The 23,547-nt window shown below is 35.2% G+C and overlaps 1 long non-coding RNA gene across 2 annotated transcripts in view; it reads left to right on the forward strand.

Annotated features, from left to right (window-relative positions):
- The first annotated feature begins 3,413 nt into the window (after positions 1 to 3,413).
- The window catches only part of LOC126955258 (uncharacterized), a 40,799-nt gene continuing 20,665 nt past the window's right edge, over positions 3,414 to 23,547 (forward strand). The window contains exons 1-2 of one of the 2 annotated variants that reach the window (XR_007725858.1): positions 3,414 to 3,611; positions 9,262 to 9,349. This is a non-coding gene — a long non-coding RNA (uncharacterized LOC126955258). Of the gene's footprint in view, positions 3,612 to 7,463; positions 7,756 to 9,261; positions 9,350 to 23,547 lie in introns of those variants that run through there. The other variant, XR_007725859.1, reaches the window with a different exon arrangement.

Genomic DNA, 23,547 nt, shown 5'->3' on the forward strand with positions numbered 1-23,547 from the left:
AGAAGCAAGAGCAAACACATTCAAAAGCTAGCAGAAGGCAAGAAATAACTAAGATCAGAACAGAACTGAAGGAGATAGAGACACGAAAAACCCTTCAAAACATCAATGAATCCAGGAGCTGATTTTTTGAAAAGATCAACAAAATTGATAGACTGCTAGCAAGACAAATAAAGAAGAAAAGAGAAAAGAATCTAATAGATGCAACAAAAAATGATAAAGGGGGTATCACCACTGATCCCACAGACATACAAAGTACCATCAGAGAATACTATAAATTCCTCCACGCAAATAAACTAGAAAATCTAGAAGAAATGAATAAATTCCTGGACACTTACACTCTCCCAAAACTAAACCAGGAAGAAATTGAATCCCTGAATAAACCAATAACAGGCTCTGAAATTGAGACAATAATTAATAGCCTACCAACCAAAAAATAAAGTCCAAGACCAGAGAGATTCATGGCCAAATTCTACCAGAGGTACAAGGAGGAGCTGGTACCATTCCTTCTGAAACTATTCCAATCAATAGAAAAAGGGGGAATCCTCCCTAACTCATTTTATGAGGCCAGCATCATCCTGATACCAAAGCCTCGCAGAGACACACACACAAAAAAAGAGAATTTTAGCCCAATATCCCCGAAGAACATCGATGCAAAAATTCTCAATAAAATACTCGCAAACTGAATCCAGCAGCACATCAAAAAGCTTATCCACCGCGATAAAGTTGGCTTCATTCCTGGAATGCAAGGCTGGTTCAACATACACAAATCAATAAATGTAATCCATCATATAAACAGAACCAAAGACAAGAACCACATAGTTATCTCAATAGAGCAGAAAAGGCCTTTGACAAAATTCAACAGCCCTTCATGCTAAAATCTCTCAATAAACTAGGTATTGATGGTACGTATCTCAAAATAATGAGAGTGATTTATGACAAACCCACAGCCAATATCATACTGAATGGGCAAAAACTGGTAGCATTCCCTTTGAAAACTGGCACAAGACAGTGATCCCCTCTCTCACTCCTATTCAACATAGTGTTGGAAGTTCTGGCCAGAGCAGTCAGGCAGGGGAAAGAATAAAGGGCATTCAATTAAGAGGAAGTCAAATTGTCCCTGTTTGCAGAAGACATGATTGTATATTTAGAAAACCCCATCGTCTCAGCCCAAAATCTCCTAAAGCTGATAAGGAGCTCCAGCAAAGTCTCAGGATACAAATCAATGTGCAAAATCACAAGCATTCCTATACATGAATAACAGACAAACAGAGAGCCAAATCATGAGTGAACTCCCATTCACAACTGCTTCAAAGAGAATAAAATACCTAGGAATCCAACTTACAAGGGATGTGAAGGACCTCTTAAAAGATATAACTACAAATCACTGCTCAACGAAATAAAAGAGGATACAAACAAATGGAAGAACATTCCATGCTCAAAGATAGGAATAATCAATATCGTGAAAATGGCCATGCTGCCCAAGGTAATGTAAAGATTCAATGCCATCCCATCAAACTACCAATGACTTTCTTCACAGAATTGGAAAAAAAAAAAAAAAAAAAAACTACTTTAAAGTTTATATGGAACCAAAAAAGAGCCCGTTTTGCCAAGACAATCCTAAGCCAAAATAACAAAGCAGGAGGCATCATTCTACCTGACTTCAAACTATACTACAAGGCTACAGTAACCAAAACAGAGAGATAGACCAATGGAACAGAACAGAGCCCTCAGAAATAATACCACACATATACAACCATCTGATCTTTGACAAACCTGACAAAAACAAGAAATGGGGAAAGGATTCCCTATTTAATAAATGGTGCTGGGAAAACTGGCTAGTCATATAAAGAAAACTAAAATTGGATCTCTTCCTTTCACCTTATACAAAAATTAATTCAAGATGGATTAAAGACTTAATGGTAGACTTAAAAACATAAAAACGCTAGAAGGAAACCTACACAGTACCATTCAGGACATAGGCATGGGCAGGGACTTCATGACTAAAACACCAAAGCAATGTCAACAAAAGCAAAAATTGACAAATGGGATCTAATTAAACTAAAGAGCTTCTGCACAGCAAAAGAAACTACCAGCAGACTAAACAAGCAACCTACAGAATGAGAGAAAAAAATTTTTGCAATCTACTCTCTGACAAAGGGCTAATATGCAGAACCTACAAACAACTCAGACAGATTTACAAGAAAAAACCAAACAACCCCACCAAAAAGTGGTCAAAGGATATGAAAAGACACATTTCAAAAAAAGACATTTGTTTAGCTAACAGACACATGAAAAAATGCTCATCATCACTGGCCATCAGAGAAATGCAAATCAAAACCACAATGAGATATCATCTCACACCAGTTAGAATGGCAATCATTAAAAAGTCAGGAAACAACAAGTGCTGGAGAGGATATGGAGAAATAGGAACACTTTTACACTGTTGGTGGGACTGTAAACTAGTTCAACCATTGTGGAAGACAGTGTGACGATTCCTCAAGGATCTAGAACTAGAAATACCATTTGACCCAGCCATCCCATTACTGAGTATATACCCAAAGGATTATAAATCATGTTGCTATAAAGACACATGCACATGTATGTTTACTGCAGCACTACTCACAATAGCAAAGACTTGGAACCAACCAATTGTCCATCAATGACACAATGGATTAAGAAAATGTGGCACTTATACACCATGGAATACTATGCAGCCATAAAAAGGATGAGTTCATGTCCTTTGTAGGGTCGTGTATGCAGCTGGAAACCATCATTCTCAGCAAACTATCGCAAGGACAGAAAACCAAACACTGCATGTTCTCACCCATAGGTGGGAATTGAACAATGAGAACACTTGAACACAGTGTGGGGAACACAACACACCGGGGTATGTCATGGGGTGGGGGAGCAGGGAGGGATAGCATGAGGAGATATGACTAATGTAAATGACGAGTTAATGGGTGCAGCACACCAACATGGCACGTGTATACATATGTAACAAACCTGCATGTTGTGCACATGTACCCTAGAACTTAAAGTGTAATAATAATAAACAAAAAAGAAGTGGCACCATCCCTTCTGGTCATATACTGCCTTAGTTCATTTGGGCTGCTATAACTAGTTAGCATAGACTGGGTGGCTTACATACTAAACAAAAAAATATTTTTGTAGTTCAGGAGGGTATGAAATCCCAAATCAAGGCAATGGCAGATTTAATGTCTAGTGAGGGCCTGCTTCCTCTTTCACAAATCTTTCAGTGTCTTTGCAGGGCAGAAAGGTGAAGGAGTTCTCTGAGTTCCCTTTTATGAGATCACAAATCCCATTCATGAGGGCTCCACCCTCATGACCTAATCACCTCCCTAAGGTCCCACCTCCATCCAATTCCATCACACTCAGGATTAGAATTCCAGGAAATTAACCTGGGACGGGGTATACTGGGGGGAGGTTGGAAGTCACCTTCAGTCTATTGAAAATACTATTGGCTCAAATTCTTCAAAGGCAGGTTATGGTTACCTGTGCTTAGCGTTAGATCTGCGGTGACTGAAGGGATTTGCCTGTGTTCCTGTTTTGCCTTCAGCTTTCATATGTCTCTGCACATATCTTTCACAGAGGTAGGGTCTTTATTTATGCTGTGCTCTGCAGCAGTAGAGGGCTCTAACATCTTACTCCATGCTTGGCTTACAATGATGACAGTTCATTAGGTCCATCCTTAGTCTTAGTAAAGGTCTGTGCACCTGGATCTTGCAGATAGATAGCACGTTGTTAGTATTTCTGGCATTTCTTTTTGTGTCAGCAAACTGATTTTCCATCTGTGGTGGGTTTTAGGTGGAAGAAAGTTCCCTGTCCCTCTCTAAAAGTATCAGACCTCTGATGTTGGTATTGTTGGTGTTTTAAAATTTTAATATATTTAGAAGATTACATGTTTTAGAAGTTTAACTATCTATCTACCCAGTTATCCATCTACTTACTTATTTATTTTTAGAGAAGGGGTCTTGCTATTTTGCCCAGTTTGAAGTGCAGTGGCTATTCACAGGTGCAATCATAGCACACTGTAGCCTTCTACCCATGGGCTCAAGTGATCCTTCAGCCTCAGCCTCCAGGGTAGCTGGGACTACAGGTGCACAGGTAAAACTCTAGTTTTTACTGTGCAAGACCCAAGGTCCAGAAGTTTTCCTAGACCTTTTCTAGGTGAAAGGGCTTTTGCCCTTCTTGAAGCTATAGATATTTTCCTGATTTAGGGCATCTGCATTGGGAATTCCCAATCCTTCCCCCAGATACCGACAGAGTTTGCCCCTCTTACTCCTATGAAGGCCACCTCAGTGGCTCAAGGATTTGAGTGACTTTGAGAGAAGGGTAAAAAAGAGCAGGCAGCATGACCAGAAATCATACCATATACATGCCTGTACCACCAACAGAGCTTAATCCCATGTTCAGCCCTGCCCAATCTCTCTACTGAGCATCTTCAGGTGGCCTGTGAAGAACTCCAGTGTGCCTGTGGCTCCCGGGTATCTAAACTGATAGCCCAACTTCGTCTTTAGTAATTCATCAACCTTTAACCAATTTCTTTTCACATGATTCTATTGAAACCGCATATACTTTCTGTGCTCTGACAAAAATGAAACAGTTCATTTTCCCTTTTCTCCTGGGAGGAGTTTGCCACTCTGAAATTCAGTCCCCTTGATTGTGCTGAAACAATAGCTCTTTCAAAGTTTCAAGAAAATTGTACTTTTTTTCACCTTTAGGGTAGGGGTCATATTCACATTCTCTTGCTTTCTACATCTTGCTGGGAAACAGAACTCTATTGATTATTTACTTTTGTGTTTTTAACTACACTGTAAGCTTCAGAAAGTATTTATTTATCACTGTAAAATTGTGTAAAAGTAATGCCTGGTACATAATAAGACATGTCCTTGAAAAAATTATAGTTATTTACTATTTTGTTTAATTTATTACATACTATATTAACTATATATGATATCCTAAAAGAAAAATACATAATATTTGATTATACAGATATATATACTATTTAACTTTCCCAAGAAATCCACATACTTGTATTTCACTCTAATATCACTGAATTTTATGTCTTTGTGGTACTTGTCACTATCATAATCATGTGTTTGCATGAATATGTGGGTGTACATATTTGATTAATGTTTCTTTCTCGCATCAGACTGCAAGACCCACAAGCCTGTATTTTTAATTATTGTTTTTCTAACACCTAGAACCATATTAAAAGTAGAATCTCAAATAACTGTTGAATGAATCATTAAGTTACAGTGACATAAAATAAGTATGTAACGGCAGGAAAATAGCACAAAAATCATAACACAATAGTTTCATTTCAAGAATGATAAAACATTTTAGAAAATTATATTTGAAACAGATGTTTAAAAATATTCCATTCAAACTCTTTGAGATATAAATGAAAAAATTGAGGGTAGGAGGAATTAGACAGCTTTCCCAAAGTCACAGAACTCATTAGTGGCCAAGCCTGGGATAGAAACTAGGTCTCCTGACTCTAAATCCATTGCTTTCTTGATTTGGATACTCTGAGAAAAAACATTTTAAAACATTGGTTTATGGATTTAAAATGTCTGTGCTGAAAAATAGAGAAAAAGGAAGATATACTTTGAAATACATTTCAGCTGCAATACCCAAACAGATGGCCAGGTTACAGCAGCTCTCTCAGCAAAGTCGTGTTCAGAAAAGGCAACATATCACCAGGTCTCATAATCCCAATGGACAGTAAATGATTTCACAGTGTGTCAGGCAGTGCAACAACTGACATTTCAATATTTCTTTCTGAAGGGAAGATGAATGTAAAATAGCTTTACCTTCATGCTCTAGCTGGTGATTTCCCTGCTATGCCCTTTATAACATTGTAGGTGGAGACAGCAGAAGGGCATAAATACACCCTGCCAGCCATTCCACGTATTCATATGAGCAAAGAAAATCCCAAAGTTTCTATCAATTTCAACTGCAACAATAACAGCTAATAATATTTCCTACCTTGAACTAAATATGCATTATTATTTAAAACTCTCAACCTACAATCATATAATATCACAGAGGCTTTTTTTTTTCATTAAATGATTAAAACCATTGGCTTAAAGTAAAAGTTTAAAGATCTCAGAGAACTAGGAAGTGATAGAGATAAAATTCAAATATAAGTTGTTCACAGGTATTATAATATACATAAATAATGATGAAATAAAATGAAACAGTAATTAACTTATTTAGCTCTTAATAATATGTAGAAGCCTTGGTTAGTTTCTTGATTGTTATAGTAAAGGTCTGAATTCTGCCATAACAAGAAATTCATTTTTACTTTTTTCAAAAGTATGAAGGAATATATCATTGCTTTAAAACTACCATCTCCATTAGCTCTGCCCATCAGAAATATAATGAGGGCCACCTATGTGATTCCCATTTTATGTTGCCCCCATCTTTACAAAGTAAAAAAATACAAATAATATTAAATTTAGTAATATTTCATTTAACCCAATATATCACACATATTTTCAATCTAACAATCAAAAAAGAACAGTTGTTTTACATTTTTATACTTTAAACTCCAGTGTGTATTATTTTGCAATTATGCCATCATATTTTAGTTTCCAAGTTACTCTTTTCTAATACGTACTTCACACTAATTTATCCTGCATCTGTGTTGTAAACATTATTACAGTATCAAGTCTTATTAAAATGAAATGTTATTCCACTGTGTACAGTAGTGCCCTCTAAAACACAGTTTTGCTTTTTAAGGTTTCAGTAACTTGTGGCCAATCTCAATTTAAAAATATTAAATGGAAAATATAAGAAATAAACAATTCATAATTTATAAATCACTTTTATTATGATGTATTGTTATAATTATTTTATTGTGTTATTAGTTATTGTTAATCTTTTACTGTTTCTAGTATATAAATTGAACTTTATCAAAGGTATGTATGTGTAGGAAAAAATGTAATGTGTATAGAGTTTGGTACCATCTGAGCCTTCAGGCTTCCTCATAATGCCGTAGAACATATCCTGCTTTAATAAGAGGAGACTACTGTAGTTGTTTCCAAGTTTGCCAGTAAACCATATTTGAGTTGTCTTTTGATTTGAATAACTATATTTTTCACAAATGTTTCTAGTATAAATATCATCCTTTCCTACTTTCCTTTTTCATATATTATATATTTTTTAAGTACACAGATTTTTAATAATGTTGCTTTTCTCTGTTCAAGTGCACTGCAGCTTATGCCTAGCTGCTGTAAGCTATCAAATATAATTGTTATTTCCATTACCTGATGTCTGAGTCATTGTCTGTGTCACTATTCACAATGGGCTGTGAATACTGTCTTCATTACCATCTCTTTTGACTTATTTAGCATTGCTTCCCAGCCTGATTAATTTTTAGATTGTATAGCATATTTATTTTCAAATCATGAAAGTTTTCCTTTCTTACCATTTACTGTAAACCATGATTTACTTTACTAGTGATTTATTTTTTTATGTGATAGCTTCAAGATAACAAGAAAGAAAAATCAAGGAACACAAAAAAGAGTAGAATATTAAGGAAAAGGCAAAAAGGAGAGATGAAGAAAGACCAAGGTTCTAAATGGAGCCTTTTTATTTTCTGAATATTTCCTCCACTCGCTGGGTGGTACTCCAGCAGTTAAGGTGCATTATGAGATAGCTATGTGCCAGGCACTATTCAAAGTCTGCTATAAATGTCAACCAGCTTAACTCTCAAAAGTCTATGAGGTAGGCAAATTTGTATTTCTACTTTATAAATACTAAATGACTAGACTATAGTACATATAATATAGCCTAAAGTAACTAAACAATATTTTGTGAGGGCCAGAGCCAGGATTTGGCCCCAGTGTTTGGTCCCAGACACTGAGCACTTAATGAATGTGATCTTTTGCTTCTAAGCTACTGTTGAGTTGGGAAATTGTTTATATAACAAAGAATACTATTTAGTGATGGTTGATTTTTAGAAAATTACGTATCTCTTCATTAGCTATATGGCTAAATGATGACTGTAGATATGCAATATTATTTTCCAACAATAAAATGTTTATTTTGTAAAAGTTGCTCAAATAGTGAACACATTTTAGTTTTTGTGTGAGTGTTATTTTTATCCTCACTATCACAATATCTTATTTGTTTTGATTTAAAATATTTATATTTCAAAAGACTACAGAATATAAAATTATCAAGAGAAAGAGATTTTCTATGAAGTGCATGCCTGTAATTAAAGTCACAAATTGCACTTCTACTCAAACAAGACCTTTTAAATATAACATTTTTTTTTAAGTTGGGATAACTCAAATATGATTTACAGAGAGTGACATTCATTTTTATAGGTATACTAGAGCAAAAAATCATTAGAATGTATGTTTCAGGTTACTACTTCTTCAATTAATTAATGAAGAAAAATAATGATTGTAGTTTTCAAGAACAGCTTTAATGTGGAGGTCAAAATGAATTCTTTTTGTTTCCCCAGAAAAAAACATCTTCCCATATGATCTTATGTATTCAGTTGCTTTAGCCTTTACACTTTTAATGAAGGAAAAAAAATATAAGTAGAAAATTATGGGTTAAAAAAGTACTAAAAGAATAATGTGTATAGTAGTGAAAAATATTAAAAAGATGTTAAAAATTTTAAGGAAAAAGGAAAAATAAAACAACCTAAGAAAACACATACAATTTATTTATTCAATTAATACTACGCACTAATGTGTGCTTGGCAGGGAACTATATAACATGAGGGAAATAAAAACTGGTAAAAAAATATATAACATAGAAATCATACATAGCTTTTTAAAAAATCATGGTTTAAAACTGACTGCCAAATGTCTTAAGACAAGTTTAAACAATTGGAAAAATTAAGTTGTCCGGATTTTAGACCTGTGTTATTCAGGTGGAAACTGACATAGATAACAAATAATCACATAATGATAAAAATGGGATTGATTGTTTTCCCCCCAATGATCCTTTAGTGGAATGATATAAACTGTGTTATGAAAAATATGTTTCATGTTCAAGTATATTTGGGAAATACTGGGCTATGCAAAGTAAAACACACGTTTTCACTGCTGGATTACCCGAATGCTTTATTACCTTGATAAATATTGTGAATCTCCAAGATTGTTGTTATATTAATCAACTTTTATATTGCTCTAAAGGAATACCTGAGGCTATGCAGAAATATCTATAAAAGAATTTATAGAGAAAAGAAGTTTAATTTGGCTCATGGCTTTGCAGGATGTACAAGCATGATTTCAGCTTCTGATGAGGGTCTCAGGAAGCTTATAATCACGGTAGAAGGTGAAGGGAGCCAGCATATCACAGGGTAAGAGAATAAACAAGAGAAAGAGAAGAGATGCAGTACTCTTTTAACAAGTAGAACTTGTAAAAATTCAGAAAGAGAACTCACTCATTACCACCAGGATGGCACCAAGCCATTCATGAAGAATCTGCCCCCATGACCCACACACCTCCCGCAGCCCCTAGCTCCAACACCAAGGATCACACTTCTACATGAAATTTGGAAGGAACACACATCCAAACCATACAATTTATATAAAATATTTTATTTTCCAAACCCATTTGACCTCAGACTTCTATAATTAAAGAAATATCATTCTTATGGGAAATTCAATATACATAAACAGAAAGAATACTGGATTTGTGGACACAACATTTTGATTTTGAACTTCTAACACATAATTTGAATTGTCATTTAATTTTTTAAATGAAATCCCTTCACTAAGCTGTGAAGGGTGAATTTTTCTTATTTAGCATACATTCACATTCTACAACTGATTTTCATAATCAATAAATCAGTCATTTTTATAATGATATTTTTCACATGTGATATCAAAATTTTGTATAGTAAAGATTCTGCTGTAAAATAGCTATATTTGTTGGTATAAATTACTTTATCCTCTCTGGATCTCAACTTCCTTACCCCTCACATCAACAATGTTGCATGAGATAATTTTTAAGACACTTTATGACAGTCAGTTGAAAAACTGGTGTGGATCCTTTAATAGCTCTCATTCTACTTAAAGGTAAATCTTAGAGATTCCAGAGAATCTCCCTATATCTACATTGGCATCACAGAAAGCATCTTATGCAAAATGTATTTAATAGTTTTGATGTCTACTTTCCAAATCTACCACTTGGTTTCCACCTTAACATCAGAGGATTTGGTTTGATGTTTTGTCTTTACTTTCTGCTTGGCTCCTTTTCTGTTTTGCCCTGAAATATAGTTGCCATGGTTTAAATATGTCTCCACCAAAATTCAGATACTGAAATTCTTTTTTTTTTAATTATTTTTTATTTTTTAATTTTTTTTTATTATGATTATACTTTAAGTTCTAGGGTACATGTGCATAACGTGCAGGTTTGTTACATATGTATACTTGTGCCATGTTGCTGTGCTGCACCCATCAACTCATCAGATACTGAAATTCTATGGCCAGCATGATTGTATTAAGAAATGGGGCCTTTAAAAGGTGATCATGTCATAAGGATCCCTACCTCATAAACGGTATTAAGATCCTTATAAAAGAGGTTTCATGCAGCATTCAGCTGGCTTGCCCTTCTGTCTTTTGCAATGGGAGGGCACAGTATCCTCCCCTCAGAGGATGCAGCAACAAGCTGCAATTTTGGAAGTAGAGAGCAGTTTCCAGACAACCAAACTGCCAGCACCTTGATCTTGGACCTCCTAGTTTCCAGAACCATGAGAAATACAATTTCTGGTCTTTATAAATTACTGAGTCACAGGTGTTTTGTTATAGCATCAGATAAAAGACTAAGACAGTAGTCCTTCTCATTTATTTTTTGAATCCACACCAGGCTGTTCCAAAGTCAGTTCACAACTACCTTCACACTCAGTTCAGTCTCCTACAATCCTTATCACCTACTCAATAACCCAAGCAATACCCACCTAGGAGGAAAGAATAAATGACCACTTCCCATCTGATCACTGATGGAACCAATATGGTTATCAGTTAAGTACCATGCCACATTTAAAAGAAAATAATGTGGCTACACAGCCAAGAATCAAGGATGTGTTTGTTCACTGTTTGTGTGATAAACCGAACAAAACACAGTTTGGGATCTAGAATTAGGGTTCAACAGTGAAATTGTTAAAAAAAAAAAAAAGAAAAGAAAAGAAATTTGTGTTCAGAGTGACTGGAATTTAAATACATAATTTGTTGCATACTATGTGCTTGAACTTGAACCATCTAATTTGCTACTGTTCTCCATGTCTGTTACCTTTTCTGTATATTTGGGATAGTAATTCATATTTCACAAAGTTAAGATGCATGCAAGTGAGAGAAATATTTTTTAATGCCCAGTTCTGTGCCTAGCATGTAGATGGTGCATAATAAATAATACATTTTTTTCTTTGTTTTTCTGGACTTTGTTTTCTTACATCATGAATCTTTCTATCTACTTCATTTGATTCTCTAAACTCGACATTTAATCAGCCTGATAATATTTTCTCCTGAGCTTTCCAGCCCTCTTCTTTTTACTACTTAAATTCTTTTTTGACTGAGCTTTGCTCTCTGAGCTCTTTTTCGATTGAGGTTTGGTATTGTCTTTCTTTTACTAGAATAATCATACCTCTAATATGTTTGCTAAATTTAACTGCCAACAAATATATCCAGTGACTGTTCATGTATAATATATGGTTTGGTATTTTATTGCACAAACATAGTTAAAACAATATTTCAAGCCTCAAAGAAAATGGAATTACCATGCACTTCAGATGTCTGTATGAGAAAGACATTCATACTGCTATTTTACAGATCAGTTAAGTTCACAGAGGGTCAGGGAAATGATGTGAATTCCCAAAGGGCAAAAGACTTACCTAAGACTTACACCTATATCATATAATTAGCCTCAGGTGTGTAAAAATGACTTCAGAATAATCCTCAGTCCATGGTATATTACTCTCATGGGGCCTCTCTTTTATTATTTTCCTTCCCTGATCCCTTTCTCATTCCTATCACTTTTAAAGTGTTGTAATAAACACAGAATGTCTCAGCTTCCACGTCAAATAAAAACTTGTGACCCCAGCTGTCAGGAGATAGATTCCAGCTATTAAGATCTTTAGAATATGATTCAGTTGCAATGATTCTTGACAAGAGGAACCCATATTGAACAACCAACCAAACCAGGAGTCCAAAGACCTGTCCACGTTAGCTCCTGGTGAGCTCGCTGAAATTTTATTGGTATTACATCACAGTTATTTGTGTCCCTTGGTCCAATTCTGCTTTCCCTTCCCACTTTCCATAGATCTTGATCCCTGCATAGCAAACTCCATCACAGCAACTGTTTCCACCGAGAACTGAACGTATTGCAATAGGAACCAGTGTTAATGCGTATGATGTATGTAAGCATAGTTGTTCCCCAATCTCACAAGCAAAATGTATCACTACACTTTTTACCATTATCTAACTATGAATATTATTCTGTACAAGCAGAGGGAGATACTGGGAAATTAGCCAAACTAGATGCCAGGAGTACGTTTTCATGGGGAAAGAAAAAAATATATGTAACACACACACACACACACACCAGCACATCTCTGATTGCAACATTTCAAAAAAAAAAAAAAAAATCTCTTCCAGTTCCAATGACCATTTTATAACACTTTATACTTTATACATTCCATTATAAGCCATAGAGGCAATACGTTGACAGAAGGGAGCATTGTGCTAATTCCTTTTTTCTGTCATTCTATTTACTCTTCCTTAACTTAGGACACTGTGCTTTTAATTACAAGCTTTTCTCCCAATTTGGAGGTGCTTAGATTTAAATGTCTCATCCAGATGTGCAAGGTTCATATTTAAGTGAGTTTCAACACTCTCCCATATGTTTGAGGACAATTTACTGCCTACTATCTATCTAGCTAATTCTCTGTTCATATCTTCTTTTCTATTTTGATATCAGATTTTGGATATTATATGTGTATTAGGCATGATATTCTTTCTTTCCATATAATATTCTACAAATATTTTTCTTGCAGTTTTTTAAAGTGTCTTATCTTTGAACTTTGTTCATAGTATTTTTGCATGGCAAAATTTTATTTTATCCTATTGGATTTTTTAATGTTATATTTTACTGCAAATGGATTTTAAGCCATAGGTTTTTTTGCATAAAGAATAGAAAGGACTACACCAATATCTTATTAACCATGAAATCACTTTATCCTTGAAATTTTTGTGTTTAGTAGTTTATTGTATATACTATGAATTATTTATTCAATATTATCTTTTTGCAAATAACTCATTTGTCCCAGTCCCATTCAATCAAAACTCTACCTTCGTCTCAATGTTTTGAGCTGCTATCCTTAACACGTACTAGGTACCACTCTGTTTTAGTTTACAGATTTTAGAGTACATTTTTGTTTTGTAGGGTTTTTAGTTCATTCTCACATTGCTATAAATAAATACCTGAGACTGGGTAATACATAAAGAAAATAGGTTTAATTGACTCATGGTTCTGCAGGCTGTGCAGGAAGCCTTGCTTTGGAGGCCTCAAAAAAATTACAATTATGGCGGACGGTGATAGGGAAGAAGTCATGTCCTACATGGATGGAGCATGAGAAAAAGAGCAAAGAGGTAGAGGTGCTACACACTTTTAAACAACCAGATCTAGTGAGAACTCACTGACAACAGCAAGGGGGAAGTCCACCCCGATGATGCAATCACATCCCACCAGGCTACTCCTCCAAAATCGAAGATTAAAATTTGACATGAGATTTGGGTGAGGACAAAAATCCAAAACATAATATTCTGACTCAGCCTCTCCCATGTGTCATGTTATTCTTACAAAATACAATCATCCCTTATCAACAGTTCCCAAAGTCTTAACTTGTTTCAGCATTAACTCAAAAGTCCACAGTCCAAAGTCTCATCTGAAACAAGGCAAGTGTTTTCCATCTACGAGTCTGTAAAATTGAAAACAAGTTAGTTACTTCCAAGATACAGTGGTGGACAGGCATTAGGTAAATACATCCATTCCAAAAGGAAGAAATCAAGCAAAACAAAGAGGGTACAGACCCCATGCAAGTTTGAACCCAGCAGGGCAGTCAATAAATCTTAAAACACCCCCAAAAAATCTCCTTAAACTCAATTTCTGACATCCAGGCCACACTCATACAAGAAGTGGTCTCCCAAGTCCTTGGGTACCCCTTCTCTGGTGGTTCTGCAGGGTACATCTTCCACAGCTGCTTTCACAGGCTGGCATTGAGTGCCTTTGGCTTTTCCAGGTGCAAAATGCAAGCTGTAAGTGGATCTACCATTCCGGGGTCTGAAGGACAGTGGCCCTTTTCTCACATGTCCACTAGGCAGTGCCCCAATGGAGATTCTGTGTGTGGACTTCAACACTCCATTTCCCCTCTGCACTGCTCTAGTAGAGGTACTCCATGAGGACTTTTCTGCAGCAGACTTCTGAGTGGACATCCGGGCATTTCCATACATCCTTTAAAATCTAGTTTGAGACTTCTGTATTAGTTCATTTTCACACTTCTATAAAGACATTCCCAAGACTGGGTAATTTATAAAGAAAAAATGGTTTAATTGACTTACAATTACACAAGGCTGGGGAGGTCTCAGGAAACTTACAGTCATGAAGGAAGGGGAAGAGGGACATCTTACATGATGGCAGGTGAAAGAGAGCAAATGAGCAAAGGAGAAAGAACCCCTTATAAAATCATCAGATCACAAGAGAACTCACTCACTATCATGAAAACAGTCCAGCCCATGACATGTGGGGATTATGGGGATTACAATTTGTGATGAGATTTGGGTGGGGACCCAGAGTCAAACCATATCATTCATCCAGTGGCCTCTCCCAAATCTCATGTCTTTTCACATTTCAGAACCAATCATGCCTTCCAAACAGTCCCCCAAAGTCTTAATTCATTTCACCATGAACTCAAAAGTCCACAGTTCGCAGTCTCATCTGAGATAAGGAAATTTTCATCTGGCTATGAGCCTGTAAAATCGCAAACAAGTTAGTTACTTCCAAGACACAATGTGGGTACAGGCATTGGGCAAATGTTCCTATTCCAAATTAGAGAAATTTGCCAAAACAAAGGGGCCACATGCAAGTCCAAAACCAGGCAGGGCATTCATTAAATCTTTTTCTTTTTCTTCTTTTATTATACTTTAAGTTCTAGGGTACATGTGCACAACATGCAGGTTTGTTACATATGTATACTTGTGGGTGACACCCTTCAACTTGTCAGCACCCATCAACTCCTGATTTACATCAGGTATAACTCCCAATGCCATCCCTCCCCACTCCCCCTTCCCATAATAGGCCCGGTGTATGATGTTCCCCTTCCAGAGTCCAAGTAATCTCATTGTTCAATTCCCACCTATGAGTGAGAACATGTGGTGTTTGGTTTTCTGTTCTTGCGATGGTTTGCTGAGAATGATGGTTTCTTAAAGCTCCTAAATGTTTTTTTTTTTTTGACTCCATGTCTCACAACCAGGTCACACTGATACACAAAGTGGCCTCCCACAGTCTTGGACAGCTTCAGCCTGTTGATATGCAGGATACAGCCTCCTTTCCAGCTGCCCTCATGTGCTAGTGTTGAGTGTCTGTGGCTTTTCCAGGCGCACAGTGCAAGCTGTTGGTAGATCTCCCATTCTGGGGTCTGTAGTAGAATGGTCCTCTTCTCACAGCTCTACTTGGCAGTACCCCAGTGCAAACTCTGTGTGGGGCCACTTACCTGACATTTCCTTTCTACACTGCCCTAGGGAAAGGTTTTTTATGATGGCTCCAGCCCTGCAGCAGACTTCAGTGGGGACATCCAGGCATTTCCATACATATTCTGAAATCAGAGGTTCCTAAACCTCAATTCTTGACTTTTGTGTACCCACAGGCCCAACCCCACGTGGAAGCTTCCAAGACTTGGGATTTGCACCCTCTGAAGCAAAAACCTGAGCTGTACCTTGGCCCCTTTTAGCCATGACTGGAGCTGAATTGGCTAGGATGCAGGGTGCCCTGTCCCAAGGCTGCACAGAGCAGCAGGGGACCTGGGTTTGGCCTAGGAAACATTTGTCCTCCTAGGCTTCTGGGCTTGCCATGAAGTTCTCTGAAATGCCATGTAGGCATTTTCCCCATTGTATTGGAGAGTAACCTTAGACTCCTCATTACTTATGCAAATTTCTGCAGCTGGCTTGAGTTTCTCTAAAGAAAACGAGTTTTTATTTTCTATTGCATCAGGTTGCAAATTTTGCAAACTTTTTTGCTCTGCTTCTCTTTTAAAAATAAGTTGCACAGAGCAAGACTCCGTCTCAAAAAAAAAAAAAAAAAAAAACAAAACAAAACAAAACAAAAATAAGTTGCAATTTCAAACCATCTCATTGTGAATGTATAGAACTGAATGTTTTTAAGAGCACCCACGTTACTTCTTGAGCGCGTTGCTGATTAGAAATTTTGTTTCCACCAGATACCCTAAATAATATCCCTCAAGTTCAAAATTACAAAGATCCCTCTAGGGCAAGGGGAAAATGCTGCCGGTCTCTTTGCTGAAGTATAGCAGGAGTTATCCTTGCTCTAGTTCCCAAGAAGCTCTTCATCTCAATCTGACACAACCTCAGCCTGAACTTCATTGTTTATATTACTATCAGCATTTTGGTTAAAACCATTAAACAAGTGTCTAGGAAATTCCAAACTTTCCCACATCTTCCTGTCTTCTTCTGAACTCTCCAAACTGTTCCAACCTCTGCCTCGCACCCAGTTCCAAAGTTGCTTCCACATTTTCAAGTATCTTTATACTAGTACCCCACTCTACAGATACCAATTTATGGTATTCACAAGTTTTCACATTCCTATAAATACATACCTGAGACTGGGTTATTTATAAAGAAAAATATTTAATTGACTTACAGTTCCACAGGTCTAGGGAGGCCTCAAGGAACTTACAATCATGGTAGAAGGGGAAGAGGCACATCTTACATGGTGGCAGGCAAGAGAAAGCCAAGGAATGCAGCAGAAAGAGCCCCTTATAAAATCATCAGATCTCATGAGAACTCATTCACTACCACCAGAACAGCATGGGAGAAACTGCACCAGTGATCTAATCACTCCTCACCAGGTCCTGGTCATGACACATAGGGATTATGGAGATTACAATTTGAGATGAAATTTGGCTGTGGACACACAGCCAAACCATTTCAGCTCCCAAGCCTCAATTCTTGCCCTCTGTGCACCTGCAAGCTTACATCACATGGAAGCCACCAAGACTTACGGTTTGCAGCCTCTGGAACAGCAGCCTGGCATGTATCTGGGGCCCTTTTAGCCACAGCTGGAGCTGAGATGCAGAGAGCAATAACCCGAGGTTGTACAGGGTAATGGATTCCTGGGTCTAGCCCACAAACCATTTTTCCCTCCTAGGCCTCAGGACCTATGATGAGAAGGGCTACCATGAAGGTCTCTGAAATGCCTTGAAGGTATTTTCCCCATTGTCTTGGCTGTTAACACTGGGTTTCTCTTTACTTATGAAAATTTCTACAGCTGGCTGGAATTCCTTCCCAGAAAATGAGTTTTTCTTTTTCACCACATGGTCAGGCTGAAAATTTTCTAAACTGTTACACTCTGCTTCCCTTTTAAATATAAGTTCCAGTTTCAGATCATCTCTTTGCTCATGAATATAAACATGTGAGTTTAGAAGAAACCAGGTCACATCTTGAATGCTTTGCTGCTTAGAAATTTATTCTACCAGATACCCTAAATCATCTATCTTAAGTTCAGTGTTCCACAGATCTGTAGGGCAGGGGCACAATGCTTCCAACCTCTTCACAAATGCATAACAGAAGTGACCTTTGCTCCAGTTCCCAATAAGTCCCTTATTTTCATCTGGCACCACCTCAGCCTAGACTTCACTGTCCATATCATTGTCAGCATTTTGCTTACAGTGATTTAACAAGTCTCTAGGAAGTTCCAGACTTTCCCTCATCTTCCTGTCTTCTTTTGAGCCCTCTACACTTCAAACTTCTGCCTATTACCCATTTCCAAAGCTGCTTCCACATTTTTGGGTATTTTTTTATAGCAATACCCCACTTTCCTTCACCAATTTTATGTAATAGTTCATTATCATCACATTGCTATAAAGAACTACCTGAGGCTGGGTAATTTAAAAAGAAAAGAGGTTTAATTGGCTCAGTTCCACAGGCTGCACAGGAAGCATGGCTGGGGAGGAATCAGGAAACTTACAGTCATGGCAGAAGGAGAAGGGGAAGAAGGCACGTCCTACATAGTTGGAGCATGAGAAAGAGAGCAAAGGGGGAGAGGTGCTACACATTTTTAAACAACTAGATCTCATGAGAACTCACTATCATGAGACAGCAAGGAGAAGTCCGCCCCCATGATCCAATCATGTTCCACTAGGCCCCTCCTCCAATATTGGAGGTTACAATTCAACATGCGATTTGAGCAGGAACACAAATCCAAACCACATCTGGTTGCATTTTTCTTTTTTCATATTTTCTACCTATTATTGAATATTTGTTTTTCTATAGGATCTTTAATGTTAGTTAAGCTAATGTCAATAAAGTATTTATTGATATATTTATTGAAATTGTGTAACATTTTAAGGAAACTACATCTTTATGAAATTGACTCCTCCTATTAAAAGCAAGTAAAATCTTTCTGCTTGCTAGGTTTACTTTTGTGTTATTCAAGAATTCTTTAAAAATTTCCTCAAATAGGTTTTGTAGATACTTATTTCTATAATAAACAGAAATAATGCTTATCTCTTTCCATTACACCCACCCACCCCTACACACAGATCATGTCTTAACCCTGATGACCTATGAACATGTTAATATACATGTAAGACAGGACTTTACAATTGTGATTGAGATTAAAGACCTTGAGACAGGGTAGATTATCCTGGATTATTGGGTAGACCAAACCTAATCACAACAGTCCATAAAAGTGAAAATCAAAGAGTGGATCAGAGAGCTATGACATGAAAAGTATTTGACCATGTGGTTGTTTAATTTGAAGATGGAGGAAGGGATCCAAAGGCCAAGAAATTTAGTGGCCTCCACAGGCTAAAAATGACTTTCAAATTAGATCCAGCAAGAAAATGTGGACTTTGGTTCTACAACCACAAGAAACAAAATTATGTCAATTTGAATAAGCAGTAAAAATATTCCCTAATAGAGCCTCAGAAAAGAAGATAGGCTGTGAACACTTTGATTTTAGTCCGATGAGATTATCGGATTTCTGATTTATCAAAGTCTAAAAATTTGTGTTGTGTTAAGCCACTAAATATGTAGCATTTTTTACAGCAACAATAGAAAGCTAATTTCTAAGTTTTACAAATTAATATTGCTTGTTGTTATGTAGATGAATTTTTCTTTACCATAATGTTTCTAACTGATAATTGTATATATTACAGCTATAGATTTCTGTAAGCTAATTTTATCCACCGCTAACTTAATGAATTGTTTTTATTGTATTTCTTTTATCATAGATTCTTTAGGATTTTACAGAAATAAAATGTCATAGCACCTGCAAATCAAGATAATTATATTTCTTTTTACCAATTCTTATTACACTAACTTCTCTACCTTGTTTATTGGCAAATACCTTGAATACAAGAATGAATAGCAGTAAAAATGACTGCATAATTGACTTTTCAATTCCATACTCTATTAATTTCTACTTTTATCATCACTATCTTCTTACTTATTCTTTCTTTGGTTTACTTTTTTATTCCAGTCATTGAGCTGGACATTCAATTCTATACTAGAATTTCATCTACACTGGTAAGTCTTAAGTATTATTAATTTTCCGCTTATCACTGCTTTAAAATTCCAGATTGTGATTTGCTGTGCTTCACCATTATGTATTAGAAATTCTTTAGTTTAATTTTGTAATTTCATTGTAATCCAAGAGCTAATTAATGGAGAATTTTGTAATTTCAATAAGAAATATGATTTTTGTTAATTTCTTCTTTTATTACATTATGACCAAAAATATTGTTCATATATTTATAATTTACTTAATATTGATATTTTTGTGTGTCTTCATGAGGAAATCATAATACGTATAAATATCTGTGCAACAAATAGCCAAGCAACAATTTTTGAAACAAAAACTAGGGAAGATACAAAGGAGACATTAGTAGGCAAAATACTAAGAAGAGGCTTTCACATAAATCACTAACTATGAGACAGATAAAGTGACAAAATATTAGTAAGGGGATAAATATCTAAAGAATATAATAAGATGCTATAGGTATATAGCAACTTTTTACCCTGATAATCAATAATGTACCTTTTTTCCAAGTGTTCCTAAAATATTCAACAAATTGATATGTTAATATTTTGTCTACTAATGTCACCTTTTATCTTCCCTAGTTCTTGTTTCAAAAATTGTTGCTCGGTTATTTGTTGCATAGATATTTATACATGTTGCGATTTCCTCATGGATTTTGGCATTTTGCATTAAAAATAGCCCCTAGTTTTCATGGTTTTCTGATTTGAATCTTAATTTGTTTGATATATGAATTCCTACTCTTGCTTTGTTATTTCTATTTGTCATGTCTTTATGCATAGCTTTTAAGAATCACACTGTTTTTTGTGTGTCTTATACATAGCGTAGAGTTGGGTCTTGATTTGAAAGGTAAATTTAAAATAGTTTTCTTTTAACAGATGAGTTGAACCCACTCTCATTTATTGAGGTGACTGATATGTTTGGTCCCAACTACATCATATTATTGTACAATGATGTATCTTATTTTGTATATACTTTAATTATAGGTTTTTGATTCCTTTGATTAATAATTACTACTTTATTTCTAATTTTAAAAGTATTCAGAATTTTTTTGTTTTAATGCATATCATTGTACTATTAAAATACATTTAAGTGATTGTTTTCTCATTTAACCTTCTTACTACTTGACACGTCTGTTTTTTAATCAGCATTTTAACTTCCATTTATTACCTATATTTACATAAGCTTATTCTATTTTTCTTTATTTCAAGTCTTTCTTATCTTCCAATTTAATTGCTGAATTATTTCTACTTTGTCACAACATATAACATTTCTACTTTAGTTTTCTTCCCTCAGGCTTTCTTTTTCTTCTTAGATCTATATTTATTTATGTAAATATGATTGCAATCAGACCTTTTGCTGAAGTTTTCCTAATCACCTATTGGAAAAATAGATCTTATCATTTAGACAACTCATCAAAAATGATTTACTCATTAAAGGTCAATTTGGTTGGATATAAATCTTAGATTCACACTTTCTTTCACTGAGAGTTTTATTTTACTTTTTACATTTTTGTTTTGTATAAGGGTTCATATTATTCCTATTCTCTTCAATGCTTGGTGTTTTTCAAATTCCACATGCTTGTCTATTTACTTGGAATAAAATACCATGGCATGTTTTCATATGCATTACCCTGATTAATAGAGTTTAACTATTTCTTCATATAATTACTCTCTTTTCATGTTATTTTAGAATTTATCTTTTCATATAATTTTCTAATTGATTTTTCAGGCATTTACTTGTTTGGAGGCATTTTATATGCACACTTGGTATTTAACAATTGTTGAGACCTGTTTTCTTTTAACAGGTCATATAAAACATTAATTATATCTAAGATATCTTTCACTGAAAAATTATCTTATTTTGATATAATGAAACATTTTCATCTTATTATTTTGTGCTTTAAAGATTAAGAATTCCATCTCCTTTTCCAGATGTTCTTTATTGTTTTGCATAGATTTTTAGGTGTATATTTTATACCTAAATCTCTAATTCATCTGAAATCTATCTTTGTAGGGGTCCAGTTTCTTTTTTTTTCATATATTGTGTACATTTTTTAATACTGTCTGTTTAACATTTTACCATTGCATTGTGAAGACTCATTTATCAATATCTATTTCACCACATACACACATTTAAAAAATATATTACATTCCATTTGTCTGTGATATGTTTTCAAAGCATACTGTAGAAAATGTTATTTAGAAAAAAAGTTGCTACTATCACACAGTATATATTTAGTAAGGAAATAAATTGATGCCCTTTTATATTGTATTCATCCTATAGCAGCACTGTCCAATAGAACTTTCTGCAACATCCATATGTTGTTAATAATATAATGGACAGCACAATTGAAGATTTGTACCAGTGAGAAGTAGAAACATTTTAAAGTTCTATATTTGACTGTATGATCATCATTTTGAACTAGTAAACTTATTTGGACTAGAAACTTTCCTGTTTTACTGCACTGTCCCATTTCCCACATCCTTCTTTCTGCTGGAAGACATATAAAATCTCATGTAGAAGAATGGAACCAAATACTAAGGAAAGTTGAGAAATTTGAGAGTGCTCTTGAATATGGATTTCAAGCATTCTGGTTTTACTATCTCTGGTATAATATCAGATCTGGATCTTTAATTTTCAAAATCAATATCTTTCAGATATGATACAACCTATGTTTTCCTTTCCATTAGATATGTGTAGGAATATTTATAAACTTATAGCACATTACAAAGCAAAAGGAAATGGGATATTATTTTAAATGTGTTCTAATACATTCTTTTAAATTTTAACCTGAATATTGTAAACGTATGTATCAGACCCTATTAAATTTTTAAATGAAAATCTTTTGTATCAGTGTTCTCTCCAACTCACACCCAATATTTAGTTTTATATGTATGATAATGAAGTACTTTGATTTTTAAAGTCACTGATAATTTATGTTTGAGCTCTTAAATAAGAGTTAATAAATTCTGTTATTAGTTTCAGTTGGTTTTATCTGCTGGGTTAACTACCATAACTTTCCTTATCCAGAGTTTTTTTTAGTAGATACTCAACGACATGGAAAGAGTAGAAATATTCGATCAGCTTTAGCTGTGTTTGAATCTTTTTACATCTAATGACTTTTATTTTTCAGCCCATGGCAAGGACTTAAAAGTGCTCATTCGGAGATGTTGGAAGGAGGAATACTCTTGCCATCCTTCTGATGCTTTATTCATCTCTACTTCTTCACCATGTTTGCAACATACAAAACTAAATGCCTTTTTCTGCATTTTCTCCTTTGGATGTGTGTGCTTGTTGGATATTGCACATCTTCTTAACTATTGGATTCAAATTGGACACTAACACTCTTATTTTCTGTTCCATATTGATTTTTACAAGCTAATTCCTTTTTATCACAGCAAGCACCCAAGAAGCAGCTTCACAAAAATATTGAGGTATCAGAAACATGCAATGTGCATGATCTGATGTCAAAACTGCCAATTGCTTCCAGCTTGTTAGTTCAAGCAATGTCTGACAGATGGAAGTCACTGTGTTTCCTTTCTAGTTTTCTTGAATGTTTCAAGGTCTTTCCTAATTCAGTACTTTCATGTGTTCTTCTTTCTGGATGGAAGTCTTCCCATCTTTCTTCACATGCTGGCTTGTTCTTTTTGTCCATGTGCTCAACCTACATTTATAATGCATTTAATATACTACGGGATTCAGTTAACCAAACATTTTTAAAGATAT

The sequence above is a fragment of the Macaca thibetana genome, chromosome 5 (genome assembly GCF_024542745.1).
Source record: "Macaca thibetana thibetana isolate TM-01 chromosome 5, ASM2454274v1, whole genome shotgun sequence".
Lineage (NCBI taxonomy): Eukaryota > Metazoa > Chordata > Mammalia > Primates > Cercopithecidae > Macaca > Macaca thibetana.